The 16,881-nt window shown below is 40.2% G+C and overlaps 1 protein-coding gene across 1 annotated transcript in view; it reads left to right on the top strand.

Moving 5' to 3' along the window:
* Positions 1–16,881, top strand: part of MFSD10 (major facilitator superfamily domain containing 10) — a 1,679,282-nt gene that overhangs the window by 1,526,575 nt on the left and 135,826 nt on the right. The gene's annotated exons all lie outside the window — the stretch shown is intronic.

Here is a 16,881-nt window from a genome sequence, read left to right as displayed (position 1 = left end):
TCTTGATCTTATCAAACCTAGAAGTGGCTTGAGATATCTCGTAAGGAATGCAGATAAGGGTTCAGTCAGAGATCCTGTTCCAGAGACAATAGGTCTGCCGGGTGGTTTGTTCAAAGATTTGTGAATCTTAGGTAGAAGATACAAAATCTGTTTGGAGGGTTCAGACACCATTAATGATGACAAGCATTTTTTACTGATGATACCCTCCTCAAAAGCTAACTTCAAAAATGAGTCAATTTTTTCTTTGAAAACGGGTGTGGGATCTATAGACATATGCATATAACATTTTTTATCAGATAATTGTGTCAACCCCTCCTGTATGTAATCAGCAGTATTAAGGACCACCACAGCACCCCCTTTGTCAGCAGAAACAACCACAATATCTTTGTTATTACATAGTTGGTCCAGAGCCAACTTGTCATCCAAGGTAAGGTTACTTCCTAACATAACATGCCCTAGGTTCTCAAAATGAAGGTCCCTCAAAATTGTGTCCATGAATATGGAAACATGTTTATTCATGGGCGGTTGGAAAGATGACTTGCCAAACCAAAAATCATCAGATGGTCCTGAACTATCATCAGCAAAAAACAATTTTAAATTCAAAGTCCGACAAAAAGCCTGTAAGTCCTGAATGATATGATATTCCTGACAAAAAAATGAGGGAATATAATTAAGACCTTTGTTCAATAAAGCTGTTTGTTCATTAGATAATGAAACATTTGACAGATTTAATACATTCTGATTGAGAGTTTGAGTAAGTCCTAGCTCAGAAAATTGTTCAGTAGGCCCTGAAATGAAACCTGAGCGGTTTGTTTTCCGGTGCTTCCTGCCCCCCCGGTGTCCCTTACCCCTTCTAAAGGGGAAGTTCTATTGGTTTTCTTCCTATTGGGAGAACCCCTCAGAGGCCCCTTCACTATCAGTTATTGAAGAGTCATCCCCTGCGTACTATTTGAAGACTCACCCTGTTTTTCAAAATAGATCGGGGTCTCTTTTTGGTGCGACTGGGCCCAGTCCTAACCTGATTGGTGTCAGCAAATCTGACAGACCGACTGAAATCAAATGGTCTACTCCGTTGATAATCCGAATAATCCCTATGGAACTTTTTGATTTTACGTTCCTTAATAGTTTTCTCATGTTCCATCAGATCATGGGAGAGTATTTTAATATTATCTTGATATTTGGGAGAAGATTCGAACTTGTGGACATCTGAACATAAAGTCTTGATGTCTTGTATGTTCAAATCAACCGTTCTTTCATAATATTGTAGTAGAATATTCACAAATGACATGGATCCCAACTGTAAGGCTTCCTTCCAATCTTGATTCAATTTATCGTCTGGTCTCCCCACTAGAGGTTGAAGACGTATTCGAAGTCCTCTGGGAGCCATATTTTGAGTAGAGTATGCTCTGAACAATTTCAGATGCCAAATATTAGATCTAAGTGTTTTAAATGCTTTGGTGATTGAATGAAAAAACATATCACAATCCACCGTAAGTGGTTGTGCCAAATTCACCGGATCATTGCTTGGTAGGGTGTCAATCCCAAAAACACCTATATCCTGCCGATCAGCACATAATCCGGACAAAATGTTGTTGAGATCCATGCTGCGAATGTAACTGAAAAATGACCCACCCTATGAAAGTGAGAAAACACAGAAAACTATTATGTTAATGATAAATCCCTGAAAAGCTAGGGACCAGAGGTCCCAGTCGCACCAAAAAGAAAAAGAAAATTATAAGTGATACCAATTCTCTGTTAAAAAATCAAAAGGAAAAGACCAGAATCAGCAGGAAGCACCGGCAATATTCCGCCTAAACCAATTAATATATTCCAAAGCCAACCAAAGAGCTGTCTATTAGATAATTATAATCAAAGACAAAGAAAGATGTATAATCACAAAAAATGTGTGTATTTATTTGTGTTGGAGGACCAAGCAGTGGGTCTGTATTCACTAGTGAAAGTATAACAACTTGTACTACAAAGAGCAGGACACTGTAATCATAAGGCAAATCCTTAATACAAAATCTTATTATTATGCTTGACCAAAGTATCCAAAACCAGAATAGGCTAGATACCCTGTCTATTAGATAATTATAATCAAAGACAAAGAAAGATATATAGTCACATAAAAATGTGTGTATTTATTTGTGTTGGAGGACCGAGCAGTGGGTCTGTATTCACTAGTGAAAGTATAACAACTTGTACTACAAAGAACAGGACACTGTAATCATAAGGCAAATCCTTATTACAAAATCTTATTATTATGCTTGATCCAAGTATCCAAAACCAGAATAGGCTAGATGCCCAACATCAAAACCTGATAATAAATTTAGAATACTAATTAAGAGTCCTGTAGATGTACTGGAAAAGCTTAACAATACCTTATGATAACCATGGAGTAACTAAAAACTCCTACAGTTAGATCCATAAGGAATCAAAAAGAGACCCTGATAATAAACATGTGCTGATGTTCAAAAGCATGAACTATATAATGTTATGACAGGTTCATCTATCCCTTAGAACAACAATATTGCTGAATAAAAAAAGTTAAACAATCTTCGTAAAGGACCCAGTAAACTACTGGTAAACACCAGCCTCAATAAGATTTTATATCAGAACTATAACTGCTCCAGAGAACCGTATAATAATCCATTCGGAATGAGGGCCTCAACTTATAACAGGCATGAGACCGATAAAATAGTCATCAGATTAGACAAAAAAGTGAAAATCACATCCCAATGTGAGGTGCTAAAAGATAGAAACAAGTGTAGCTCAATGCATATAAGTCAGCTAATCAACTGAGGTTTGGCCGCAGCCATGATGTACTTAGGCCACAATGCAAAAATATATAACAAGACATATAACTTAAGACAAGTTGAGACCATTCGACTGATAATATGCTGATATCAATTAGTGATGATATAAAATGGTAATATCCAATATTGATGTCCACAAATTGAAACCAGAATTCTAAAGTTTGAACATACACCAAACGAGAAAATTGTTGCCTGAATCAACTGTGCATGCACCAATGAACAAAACTGATTTCAAATGCCAAAGCTTATGAAAGTTAAATCACTGAACATCAGTACATACAACATAGTTCAAGTTCAACCAAAAGTTGGACATAATGTACCCCCTTATAAACTATCAAACACCAATTGTTAATAATATTAAATGAATGATAAATTTAAACTAATAGTCCACTAGTTCCATTGTCCAACCAGTCTTGAATCATAGATGCTGTGAATAACCAGTCCTGATAAAAACCTTCCAAGCCCTGCTCAACTGACTGTTCCTTTAGGGGTGTAGATTTCCTTGCATGCAAATAATTGGGAACTCATTACTCAGGACATGTGGGTTTTAAATACAGTTTCCCAAGGATGCAGATTCCGCTTCCACTCCTTACCACCCTCAAACGGTTGGCCGGGCCTACCCCCAAATCAGTGGGCAGAGGCTCAAAAGCAAGTTCTCTCTCTTTTAAGCATCAAGGCTATTGAACCTGTCCCAGAAGAAGAATAGGGGAAGGTTTCTACTCAAGACTTTTTCTGATACCCAGAAAAGACAACTCCTGGCATCCTATCCTGGACCTGTCTATCCTAAACACATTTTTGGTAACCCCAAAATTCAAGATGCTAACTCTTCATCAGCTGCTTCCCATGCTAGGCAAAGATGCCTGGTTGGCAACACTGGATTTAAAATAAGCCTTCCTGCACATCCCAATAAGGGAATCTTGTAGAAGATACCTACGCTTCAGAGCAGGCTACATGCACTACCAGTTCTCTGCACTGCCCTTTGGCTTATCTACTGCACCCAGGGTATTCACAAAGTGCCTAGCTCCAGTCATTGCTTTTTGCAGGCAAAGAAATATTCAAATATACCCATACCTGGATGATTGTCTAATTCAGGCAGAAAGCCAGGACATACTGTTAAATCATCTGGCATTTGTAAAGAAATTGCTAACTTCTCTGGGGTACACCATAAACAAAAGGAAATCACATTTTGTACCCTGCCAACAAATTGTATTCCTGGAAGCAAGCTTGAATACAGCTTCCCAGATGGCGTACCTCACGCCAGAGAAACAAGTTCATTTGACAGCCTACTTCAAACTGCGAGCCACAAAGACCCAGCTATCTGCAAGGAAAATACTGCAAGCCTTGGGGTTCATGACCTCTTGCATTCTACTAATTTTATATGCAAGACTGCATATGAGGAAACTACAATGGTATCAACATTCTCAGGATCTAGAATCAATGATTCCTATCATACCTTGTCTACAGATAGAGTTCCTTTGATGGGCAGAGACCTGCCACCAAAACAAGGGATTGCCATTCACTCTACCCCCTGCCACCCAAACCCTAACAACAGACACACAGGGGGCTCACTTGGTAGGGTAGTGCATTCAGCGCAAATGGAACTCAAGTCAAATGCACCTACATATCAATCAAAAAGAAATGTTAGCTGACAGCCTTTAAGGACCACATTCTTCCAGGACAATTATTGGTAAAGACAGACAACACCACTGTTATGTGGTACATAAACAAGCAGGGGGGAACCCACTCATAACCTCTCTGCAGACTAGCCATGGCTGTGTGGAACACAGCCTTGAGCTACCAAGTGCACCTACAGGCTCAATTCCTGCCAGGAAAGTTAAATACACTGGCAGATGACCTAAGCAGAAATCTCATGGACCCACATGATTGGAAACTGGAACCAAAGATATTCAACATGTTGAGAAACAAATGGGGGAGCCCAGAGATAGACCTGTTTTCTTCCCACCCAGAACTACCAATTGGACAAATTGTGCACAAGGACTCCCCACAAACAAGCTTGGAAAGTGGATGCCCTGTCCTTCACCTCTGCCTCTCCTCTCCAAGGTACTACTAAAGATCAAACAGGACAAACCAAGGACAACACTGATTGCACCAGACTGGCCATGCCAACACTGGTACCCCCTCTTAGGTTTATAGGTTCATAGATTAGTACTAGGCTAACTGCCCTTTTGGGCCATTTGAAGCCTAGCCAGTTATCCCATGTGAGAATCAAACCCTGCACCTTGTGTCTTTAAGGTAAGCGCTTTAACCATTATGTCATCCTCCCACCCTCTTATGTCATCCTCCCACCCTCTTATGTCATCCTCCCACCCTCTTGCGCAGTGTGTCACTGCTAGCACCATGGCACCTGCCTCAGACCTCTTGCCCTGCTGTCCCAACAGTAGGGCCAGATTCTGCACCCACAGCTTCAAACCCTGAACCTGGCAGCCTGGCTAATTACCTGATCTCTCCATTACCATCCCTCTTTAAGCAAGTGATGGATGTCATTTTGGAGGCAATGAGGTCTAGTACTAGAAAATCCTATGCTGAAAAATGGAAAAGATTCTGTTCCTGGAACCAAACTCAGGGGATGGGCACAGCAGCGCTCAATTTACCTCAGATTCTTCAGTACTTAACTGAGATGCTTCACAAGGGCCTTTCCTTTTCCTCCATCAAAATTCATGCCTCAGCCATTTCAGCTAATTACAGTACAGAACCACCCCTCTTCTCTCATCCACTGCTGAAGCAATCCCTCAGAGGGGCCAAAAACTTAAGACCACCCAGGAGAGCCACTACTTCAGCCTGGGACCTTAACTTTGTATTGGTAAAGCTCACTCTACCTCCCTTTGAGCCAGCTGCAAATGCAAAGTTGAAATTCCTTTCTTGGAAAACAGCCTTCCTTCTAGCCATCACTTCAGCAAGAAGGGTATCTGAATTACAGGCCCTCATGGCAGTGTAGCCTTTCATCATCTTTCATACTAACAGGGTGTCCCACAGGACCAATCCCTCCTTCATGCCCAAGGTGGTATCCAATGTGGCCCTTAATCAGTCCATTCATTTGCCAACCTTCTTTTCTAATCCACAGAACAAAGGGGAACGAATACTGCACTCCTTGGACATGCACAGACAACTTAGATTTTACTTGGACAGGACTAAACCTCTCAGGAAATATGAACAGCTGCTGGTTGCATTTGCTGCAGGGGCAGAGGGGAAGGCCCTCTCAAAGCAAACCATTTCTAAGTGGATAGGCCATTGCATTCATTTCTGCTATAAGTACCATAGAAAACCTACCCCACAGGAGATAAGACCACATTCAACCAGGGCTGCATCTACCTCTACAGCCTTTCTCAGAGGTGTCCCTACCAGGGGCATCCTAGAAGCTGCTACCTGGAGTTCTGTACATACCTTCACCAAGCATTACCACTTGCCATTTTTTTCTAAATCCAGAGCTGGCTTTGCCACTGCAGTCTTGCAGGGCCTTATAGCTGGTCCTAATGCTATCTAATAACCTCCTCCCATCTTTAGCTTTGGGAATCTACCCAAATGTGATGACTGCAACAGTGAAACACGAAGAACATAGTATAGTTGTGTACACTTACCGTAAATGTAGATCTTTGAGTGTATTCACTGTTGCAGTCCTGGTTACCCTCCCTCCAGCCCCCTGACTTCTACTGACTATACCTCTATTCTTGTTTGCTATGCTTAAAGCATTTTAGTGTATTTGCTTTTTTGTTGGAGGTGTAACCTTGTATATAATTGCTTCCCATTATGGGGGCACCTGACATCTGGGGCAAGAAAAACTGATGTAATGGCGTTGGCTGCATGCTTTATACCCCTGACTACCTGACGTCATGGAAGATGAGACAGCAACCAAAGCAGGACCCAAGACTTTGATAATCAGGCTGACTGAGGGCTACTGCAAGCAGATAACCCCAAATGTGATGACTGCAACAGTGAATACACTCAAACATCTACATTTATGGTAAGTGTACACAACTGTACTTTCTGTGTGTTATTATTAAGTTGATAGATTTTGATTTTTTGGGGGGGAGGGGTTCTAATTGAGGGCATTCAAAAAGCCAAAATGTTATGTAAGATGTAGCATAGACTCAAATGGATATGACAAGAAACAACTGTTTAAAAGACCAACCTGCTAAACAGTATATGCATGTAACATAAAAGTTGGAACTAGACATTTAACAAAAAAGCAGTTATACATAAAAGGTGGTAATAATAACTGTATAAAAAATGATGCTTTCTGTAATGACTTACAGTCTGAATGGTCTTACAGATAAATGTAAAAAAGAAAGAGTAGTGAACTACATTAAAAATGTAGAGTGCAAATACCTATGCTACAGGAGACACACCTAGAAAAAACTGAATATCATATGAATTTGATAAAGAAAGCTTTTCATGATGCTTATTTAGCGGAATATCTGGGACAAAGGAAAAGAGGATTACTTATATTAATTGCAAGAGGAGCTACAATAGTGATAGAAGAGGGGAGAAAAGATAATAATGGAAGACTTATAATACTAAGGGGCTACTGGCAAGGGAGGAGGATTACACTGGCATGCATTTACATTCCACCTAAAACTGCTATAATGGAGCTTAAGAAAAATCTGGGGGAATTAAGCAGCTTTCAGCAAGGAATATTACTTATAGGTGGAGATGAGAATTTGGTTTGGAATAGTGAAGATGTGTCTGAGGGCCAAGAAGGGAAAATATAACAAAGGAGGGTAGATTTTTGAAGAATTTTATGAAAATGTTTGGCATTTTAGATGTGCATTCAGTACTAGGAGTTTGGAGTGAATTTTACATATTATTCTCCAAAATACAAAACCTAGGCTAGGCTAGATAGAATTTGTATCTCCTAGGCATATGTGCATTTAATTGAGGGTCTTGAAACACACCCAATAATTATTTCAAATCATGCACCAATAATAACTAAAATAAAAACACAAGGTAATGAAATAAAAATGAGACACTGGTGCTTTCCCAACTGTCAGTTGAAAAGAGAGGAATTTAAGGAATGGGTTTTGGAATTAATTCAGGAGCTACTAGAAAAGACAGAAATTTCTTGTGAAAATATAGATAGAGTGGGATAAAATTAAAGTGGAGTTTAAAACTAGGGTGGAAATAAAGGAAAGGGAAATATGGTTAAGAAGTCACAATAATAATTTAGAGGGACTGACAAGTGTTAAAATATTGCAAAATAGGGAGAATCTCTCAGAACAAGAAAAGAAGCAACTGCAGAATGCTAAACAGAAAATAAAGGATTACCTCGATAACATGCACAAGTGTAGAAAGATTGCTGTTAACCAACCATTTTTTGATAATAATAATAATAATAGAGTGCAAAACATTTTAGCACAATGACTCAGGCAACAGAAAGTGGAAAGGGCTGTCACCAAGCTTAGGGCGCCTATAACAAGGAAGATAACAAGAGATCCTGTGTAACTATTAGAAATATTTCAGGAATTTTTATTAAAGTTTGTATAAATCAGACAAATATGGAAATCAACAAAAGGTACAAATGGAAATGTTTATGGAAGAATTAAATATGCCAAGGATAGAGGCAGATGAGGCTCAGTTACTAACAGGATAGGAAGAGATGAAATAAAAATGGCTATGTATAACCAATCTACATTAAATTCCACATGAATAGACAGTATTCCTGTGGAAGTTTGGAAGCTGGGAAGGAAAAAAAATGATAAAGATCTGGAAGGTTTTGTTTACCAGTATTTTAAGAGGAGAAGTACCAGCATCCTGGAAGAAAGAGGTGGTAACGGTAACACCTAAAGAGAGTAAAGATCTATCAAATCTAGCTTCATACAGGACCATTTCAACACTACACCATGAATATTTTATTTTACATTTGTTAACCGGGGGTGTCTGACTGAGCCGAAAAGGCCCTTTTTCAGCAGAGGCCCGGGGAGAAAAGCTCTACAAAGAAAAATTACAGACACATTTAGTTATTTAGACATGATCAGTATACACACAAATTACAAGAGACATGTTTTTACAGTGGTATGTGACACATCAACAGTTACAGTGGAGAGAACAAACAAAACAATATTAATTTAAAAATAAAGGTAATTAATAGATTTGTGGTGTACAGCTGAAATTTGGAACATAGGTAGAATACATACATAGTACACAGGTACAGTACATACATTGTAGATTAGCCAGTGTTTGTGAGTAAGACTGAAAACTATTATCAAGTACTCCAAATTTAGTATGTATACGTTATCTGCTTTCGTTAGCCTGGAGAGCAATCATGGCACTGCCAACTTTGCTTGAGATGTTGCCTGATGAGGTCTTTAAAGGAGGCTTTGGATGATGTGTTTTGAATGCTAGTAGGGACAGAGTTCCATTTTTTAGCCATGGAACTACTATGTAGTGCATCTCCAAAGCTATTGTAGCTGTTGGCGACTTCTAGTAGTAGTTTGCTTGATGATCTAAGAGGCATTTTGGCTGAGTGATGTTGTACTAGGTTTTTGAGGGCAGGACACTTATTGGGGAGGTAATAGATAGAATGACAGAGGTAGAGGTGATTGTAGGTTAGGAGGTTGGGCAGTTCAAGCCAGTGGAGCTGTCTCAAAGCGGTACAGTGATGAGTTCTATATGAGCAATTTGCAGCAAAGTGGGCACTTCTGTTATAGCAGGCTTCCATTTGCTTAGTTCAGTTTTGTTGAGATTAGTCAGAACGGGAGATGCATAGAGTAGGGTGGATAGAAGTTGGGAGCGAGCAATGGCAAATCTTGTGTTGTTGGTAAGAAATGTTTTGATATGGTAGAGTGATCCCAGTTTGGCATTTACTTTTTTAATATTTAAGTTGAGATGACTATCAAATTTTAGGTGGGAGTCTATGGTTATTCCCAATAGCTTAGCCTGTGCCACTGGAGCGATTGGAGTAGCATTTGTGGAGTAGATAGTGAATTGACTGTTAGTGTTTTTGTTAGAACTGGTTATAATCATAAGCTGAGTTTTCTTTGGATTGAGGATAAGTTTGGCTTTATAAAGTATTTATCTCTATAATGGCTAAAAGAATGGCAAAAGTGACACCAAAATAGATAGATATGAATTAGCTTGGTTTTGTGGAAGGGAGGCAAACATTTGACAGTATTAACAGAACGTTGATGATCCAGAGGGAAGCAGAATGTAAGAAAATATCACTGTTATTAGTGGGTCTTGATGCAGGCAAAGTATTCGACAGAGTAGACTGGGACTTCATGAGCAGGGCAATGGAAGCATTTGCTTTCCCTGATGCAATTGTAAGACTGATTAGAAGTATATATGAGGGAACGGAAACAAAAAATAAAGTGGATGAGGTCATCTTTGATAAGTTATTCTTGAGTAGAGGAACTAGGCAGGGTTGTCCACTTTCCACTTTGTTTTTTGCATTATATTTAGAACCATTGGCAAGAAAATAAGGGATTCAGAAATTCAAAGATATAATTGCTATGGTAGTCAGGAAAAGCTGACTCTATCTACAGATTATACATGACAAAACCAGAAAGGAACATAACAGTGTTGTGGAATATTTTAAGACAGTTTCAAGTCTTCTTGGGATATAAAATTAATGAAGCTAAAACAAAGACAATTGCGATAAATTATGTACCCATACACAAATTGGTCCAACAATATTCATATTTATGGGGACATGATAAAATTAAGTATTTAGGATTATGGATTACAAATGACTCTGTTGTGGCAGCTAAGGATATGTGGGAAGAGACTAAACAGAAGATAATACAAAAATTGAGAAACTGGAAGCTTTGTTCTTTGGAGATAGATACTAAGATACAGTAATTAAAGTGTTTTAAGTCTGTTTAGTCTTATACACAGGTCAGGCATATTTGTATCAACCCGAGGAGAAGCTCTGGATAGCAATTAAAAAAGAGTTGAAGGATTTTATGTGGGAAGGGAAGACAGCAACAGTCAAGTGGATAAGCTCAGTCTTCCAATAGAACAATGCAGACTAAGATTACCCAATTTGAGGGTGGATTTTAGACCAACACAGTTAAGGCTCTTATACATAACACAAACAGAAAACTATAATTCAAAGTGGAAAGGAATGATGATGATATAAGGGGGAAGCTCAAGAAATAATGAGAGATTTGGGATTTTGGATACAGACTCTTGAGGAGAACAACAAAAAACATATATTGTATTATATGCATAAAATAACAGGGAATATTCTAAGAACTAAATCAGCACAAGAATGGAGAAAAGAGATTCTGCCAATAGGGATGACTGTGGTTAGGGATTTAGATAATAGGCGGGGGGGCTGGAATTTATTGGAGAAAACTGACAAAGGAACCAAGGTTTTGGGAGCAAATAACTAGAAAGGAAAGGGTAATAGAATGGGAAGAGGCTAAGAATTTATTTGGACTGCAGGTTAGAGATTGCCTTCGATATCAAGGATTGATATCAGGGTATAAGCAAAGAGAAAGAAATAGGAGGCTGTTATATGAAAGAACAGCACTGATAGAGTTTTTAATAGAATCTAGAACAGAAGTTGCCTTTAAAAAAGGAATAATTAGTAGAGCATATAAAATATTGCATGATAGCTATAAGACTCAATCAGAGGAGCTCAGAAAAGATTGGGAAGAGAGATTGGATAAGCAATTCACAAAGACACAATGGGGGATATATGTGTATCTCCCAAATATGAACAAAGCCTAGAAGATTAAGATCTTTGCCTGGAGGTGTTTACATAGGTATTTCTATACCCCAAGTACACTCCAAAGAATTTTTTTCTCAGATGGATAGCAAATGTTGGAGGTGTGATGAGCAGGAAAGAGGTGGCTAGGAACATATTTTTTGGGTGTGTAGTGAGCTGGCAGACTTTAGAGATTCCCTGCGGACTGCTGTGTCAGAGATGCTGGGTGAGCGGATTGGATTGACCGGGTAGATAATATTTTTGAGCTATGATACAGAATTGGAATTGCCCAGACACAGTAAAGCCTTGTTGACTCTAATTATGGTGGCTGCCAAAAAAAGCAATTACTAGAAAATGGAAATCAAAGTCTAGACCAACTTTATTGGAAGTAGTGAATATAGTAACAGAGCTAAAACAACCGAAACTGGGATCTTTAGAAAAAGCAAGGAGCAAACTACATAGGGAAAATGGGAATTGTGGGAACAATATATGCAGAGAAAGCAGCAAGGTTTAAGAGGCAGGATTTGACAGAGCCATATGATGCTTAACTGACAATGACTGGATAGATTGTAAGTGATGTATAATGGTTGCAACTACAGTTGTTTCAGTGCTGTCTGTGATGTATAAAGTTTGTATCTAAAGTGGTATCAATGTTTGTTTTTCATTTATATAAATGTAAGATTGCCTGTGTCATATGTGATACTTTAATAAAGATTTTTATTGGGCAAAAAAGTAATTTTTGATGCAGAGCAGGTTAAGAAGGAAATACAAAAGCTGGTCCAACAAAAAGTGAGCCACTAAGCATTAGAGGACTCTGCTTCTCATTCTTCTGATAATAAAGCACATGGAGAGACTTTGCCAGTTTAACTTTGTCCAGTGTTCCAAAGGAAAATTCTTGAGAAATGGAGAAAGGCACAGGTGTTGAGTAGAAGAACTGTGAGTACCTTGGAATTGAAGCGGAGTCTGGAGATGGAGATGAACAAGACCAGCAACACAGAAATTAGTAAGTGTGAGATTGCAAAACATCAGTCATGCTTGTGAAATATGTCTGTACAAGAAAAAGTGGAAATAATGGATTTTTGTTGACTTTGTTAAACTTGTGGGGAACTGAAAGGCATTTGCCTCACTCCATGTCATTAATGTTTGGAAGGACACTAAGGGGAAGGGAATGAATGGAACGTTTCATGATATAAATGTCATGTTTTATAGTAAAACATTTTAGTTATTGTATGCAATAAAGATACTAAAGTGAAAATATGCCCTTTTGCTGATTTTTAGTATTAAGAAATGAAGGCATTATAATGCAAAAAGAGGAAAAAAGACTTAAAAGCATGTTAAGTTAATAGGCTGTAATCATTGCTTTGTGTGGTGGTGGATAGGGTGCAAAAGTACACTGATCATAATGTATAGAGCTGGTAATGTTTTCTATTACTTTTGCATAGGTGAGTGTCTGGATTAAGACCCTTGACTTAATCTGATAACAGGTTTTAAGTGGAAACAAGTAAGAGTGCACTGAATGTAATGAAATGTTTTCCTCTAGCAGTAAATATTTCAGCCTGTCTTTAGAAGCCTGCAGCTGAGGGCTAATTTTTTTCTTACATTTCCATGAAGACAAGATTATAGGGAAATAAAAAATGCTGAAGCACTGGTTTCTTCAAGGCTAAAGGTTATTGTTTTCTGAAAGTATGCAAATTGTTTCCACATCTGGAAGGGGAATAAAAATAAAATGACCAATAAAATGTAAGTAGGAACACAGGCAGTGACATGTATCCTAGCATGTATAACCTCAGCTTTAGGTTAGATGATTGCTATGTGTGCAGCTGTCAATTTGGGACAGTTGTTCCAGTTAGGAGTTTTAAACTTCATTTACTCTGTAGCATATCTCCTACTCCGAGAAGATCTCTGCCTAACATATAAAGCTATATTAAACACAGAGCTGTTGGACATGCTACACCTAAACAAATCCCAATCCCTCTGAGCTACACGCTTTAGGGACCTAAACATTGTCACCACAGTAAACAGAACATGCTGGAGGGATAGATTCCTGTCCCAGAAACTTCCTATACTCTAGAACAAGCTACCCATCTATGTCAAGCAAAGTTCCTCATTAGCACTCTTCAAGAAAAAATCTTGATGATTGGATGGTAAATAAGAAATACACCCCGGGGATCACTTCTGTGGCTCTACTTGACAGGGGCACAGGAAATTAACTTTCTTGGGTGGCACAAGATAGGGAACCTTGTTGGCTAGGCTTACTTAGGCCCTTGGACCGATAGCCTAGTATCTACCTATGAACCTGTGAATTCTCTGAAGATGTACATAGTTTTGTATGTTATTATTATAATAGGTTCATAGGTTGATACTAGGCTATCTGCCCTAGGGCATTTACAAGCCTAGCCAGAGTGTGTTTGGCTTTCGACACCCTTTTAAATGAGTTTACTGTGCCCTTATTAGGTTAGTTTACTGTGCCTCTGTCAAGTAGTGACACAGAAGTGATCCCTGGGGTAAACCTACGATCTCCCATCCACTCGTCAAGATTCCTCTTGAAGAGAGTCAGTGAGGGGCTCTGCTGACATGGACTGGGATTCTGTTCCAGAGTGCTGGGAGCCTCTGGGTTATAAATCTGTCTCTCCGGCATGTCCTATTAATTTCTGTGTTGAGGTCCAAGTCCCTCGAGCGCGTAGCTCTAAGGGATTTGGATTTTTTGAGGTGGAGCATGTCCATTAATTCTGGGTTGGACATGGCTTTATACGTCAGGCACAGATCACCTCTAAGTAGGTGGTATCCAACTGAGTAGAGCTGGAGTTTCTTTAACCGAGCAGCATAGGTCATCTGTTTGAGTCCCTTGATCCTCTTGGTGAGGTACTTTTGGGGTCTTTCCACTTGCTGCAGGTGTCGGGTAAGGTACATCCCAAATGGGGCATTGTATTCAATTATGGGCCGGATGAGTGATGAGTAAAGGGGCACAATGACCTCCCTTGATCTAGATGTGAATCCTTTCATGATAAGGTGGGCTATATAGAAGGTCTTTCTAACCACTTTGGCAACGTGGTTGTCGAAGGAGAGATTACTATCAACTTGGGTCCCCAGGTCCCTAACTACTTCCTCTGTACTTAATGGATTACCGCCTATGTGGTAATTTATGGGCACTTTGTTTTTCCCAAAGAGGATGACTATACACTTTTTGGCGTTTAGCTTTAGGCCATGGCTTTGGCACCAGTTATCCATCTCTGTGAGACCCTTTTGGAGGATGCTTGTGTCAGCTGGAGAGTCGATTATGGCACCCAGTTTGCAGTCATCTGCGAACTTGGTCAGCCATAGTCCTTCTGTGTTAGCCTGTACCTCAGAAAAATATATACCGAACAAAAGAGGTCCCAGGACTGAGCCTTGTGGGACACCACTTGTAACTGGCTTAGAGTCTGACATGGCTCCCGCAATTCTGACCATTGTGGGTTCTATCCTTGAGCCAGTTTGCAACCCATCTTATGATGTAGGGGTTGATATTTAAGCTGGAGAGCTTATTTATGATGCCAGAGTGGGGTATTGTGTTGAAGGCTTTTGCGAGGTCCAGGTAGGCTGTGTGGACTACCTTCCCTTCATCTATGGCCTTGACGACTGTTTCAAAGAAATCAACCAGGTTCAAGAGGCAGGATCTGCCCTTAACAAAGCCAAATTGGGTAGGATCCAGCGTCTGTAGGTCCCCAATGTCTTTGTTTATGAGTTCCATGATGACCTGCTCCATAGCTTTGCAGACCAGGCTAGTCTGGCTTATGGGGCGATAGTTTCCAGGGTCCGTTGAGGCACCACCTTTGTGGAGTGGGACCACTGTTGCTGTACGCCATTCCTTGGGTACATATCCTGTAGTAAGGCTGAGATTGAACAGTAACTTTATATGATGTTCTAGCTCTTCTTGGAGCTCATGTAGGATGCAGCCCGGGACACCGTCCAGTCCCATTGATGCTGTGTTTTTTGCTTTGGAGAGGGCAGCTCTCACCTGAGCATCTGTGATGTCAGGGAGACAACTCTCTGCTGGGATAGATATTTGCTCTTTTGGGGGGGGGGGGTTTGCACTGAACCTGTCTACCAGGATGTTGGCAATGTCTGTGGGTTCAGTGTATTTTTTGTTATTTTGGACTAACTCTGAACATATCTGGGAGTTGCCACCCAGGTTCCTAACATAACTAAAGAAGGCCTTGTGATTATCTTTAGTGTCCTGTGCAATTTTTCTCTCAAAGCTGGCCTTGGATGATTTTATGAGGGACCGTAGTTTTTTGCTAGTACTGATCAGAGATGCCTTCCCTTTTAGGGATTTTGGTCTATCATTTAGTAGCTTCCTCCTTTTGTTGTATAGCTTATTTATGGCTTGGGTCCGCCAGACAGGACGCCTGCCTTTGGAGGATTGGGTCTTGGCTTTATTTGGGATTGCATGATCCATGCATTCATGAAGGTGTCCATAGAATGTGTTTATAAAGGATTCTGCAGTTTGGGCCGTAGTTTCCACTGGCCTGGGGGCTTTGAAGGATGTCACCTCGGTTTTGAGAAGTGTGAAATTAGCTTTTGAGAAGTTTTTCACTGTGGTTGTCTGGGCTGGTGGTGGGGTCGGGATGTGGATGTCCAGAGAGATTAATTTATGGTCCCATCTTACCAATGAGGGTATACCTCTGGTGTGGAGCATAGGGTCCCCAGGTTTGTGATGATCAGGTCCAGTAAGTTTTCCCTTCTTTTGGGAGTGGTGACTAGTTGTTCCATAGCATTTAAGTTTATAAATTCTAGGAACCTTTGGGCTAGGGTGTTGGGGCTTGAGTAATGCTCCCAGTCTATGTTTGGGTAGTTGAAGTCACCCAATATAATGGTGTTTGGAGAGACCTTCATATTCTCCAGTGTTCTCAGGAAAGCTGAGTGAGGATGTGCTTCAAGAATGCAACTGCAGTCCTGACATATGGGTTGTCCTGCCTCAAGCAGCCCTTCGGTCGGCCAGATTCCAAAGTCTGGGTCCGGCGTCGGCCGATGTCGCCTCCTCCCTGACATCAGAGCGGCTGGAGTATAAAGGCATCAGCCGACGCCATCTTCTTCAGTCTTTCTTGCCGCGGTGCCCGAAGCAGAAGCAGTTCGCAATTGCCGGTCGGTCAGCTCCTGTGTTTTCAGTTACCGAAGTCATCTAAAAGCTAAGTACCCGTTGGGAACATTTTTTCTTGCCTCAGCCGATGTCAGAACAAATTGAGAAAGTTAATAATTGTTTGTCTTGTGGTAAACAAATACCTCATAAGGACTTTCATTCTTACTGCCTCCCTTGCCTGGGCCCAGACCACGACGTCTCGGCCTGTGCTGCCTGTGCTTGCTTTAATAAGCGCACTCTCAGGTGCCGGGCAGAGTTTGCCGAAGACTTTTTTGGCGAATCCT

The sequence above is a fragment of the Protopterus annectens genome, chromosome 2.part1 (genome assembly GCF_019279795.1).
Source record: "Protopterus annectens isolate FY-2018-M chromosome 2.part1, PAN1.0, whole genome shotgun sequence".
Classification (NCBI taxonomy): domain Eukaryota; kingdom Metazoa; phylum Chordata; order Ceratodontiformes; family Protopteridae; genus Protopterus; species Protopterus annectens.
The sequence above is the reverse complement of the archived record's forward strand: the minus strand, read 5'-3'. Positions and strand labels throughout refer to the sequence as shown.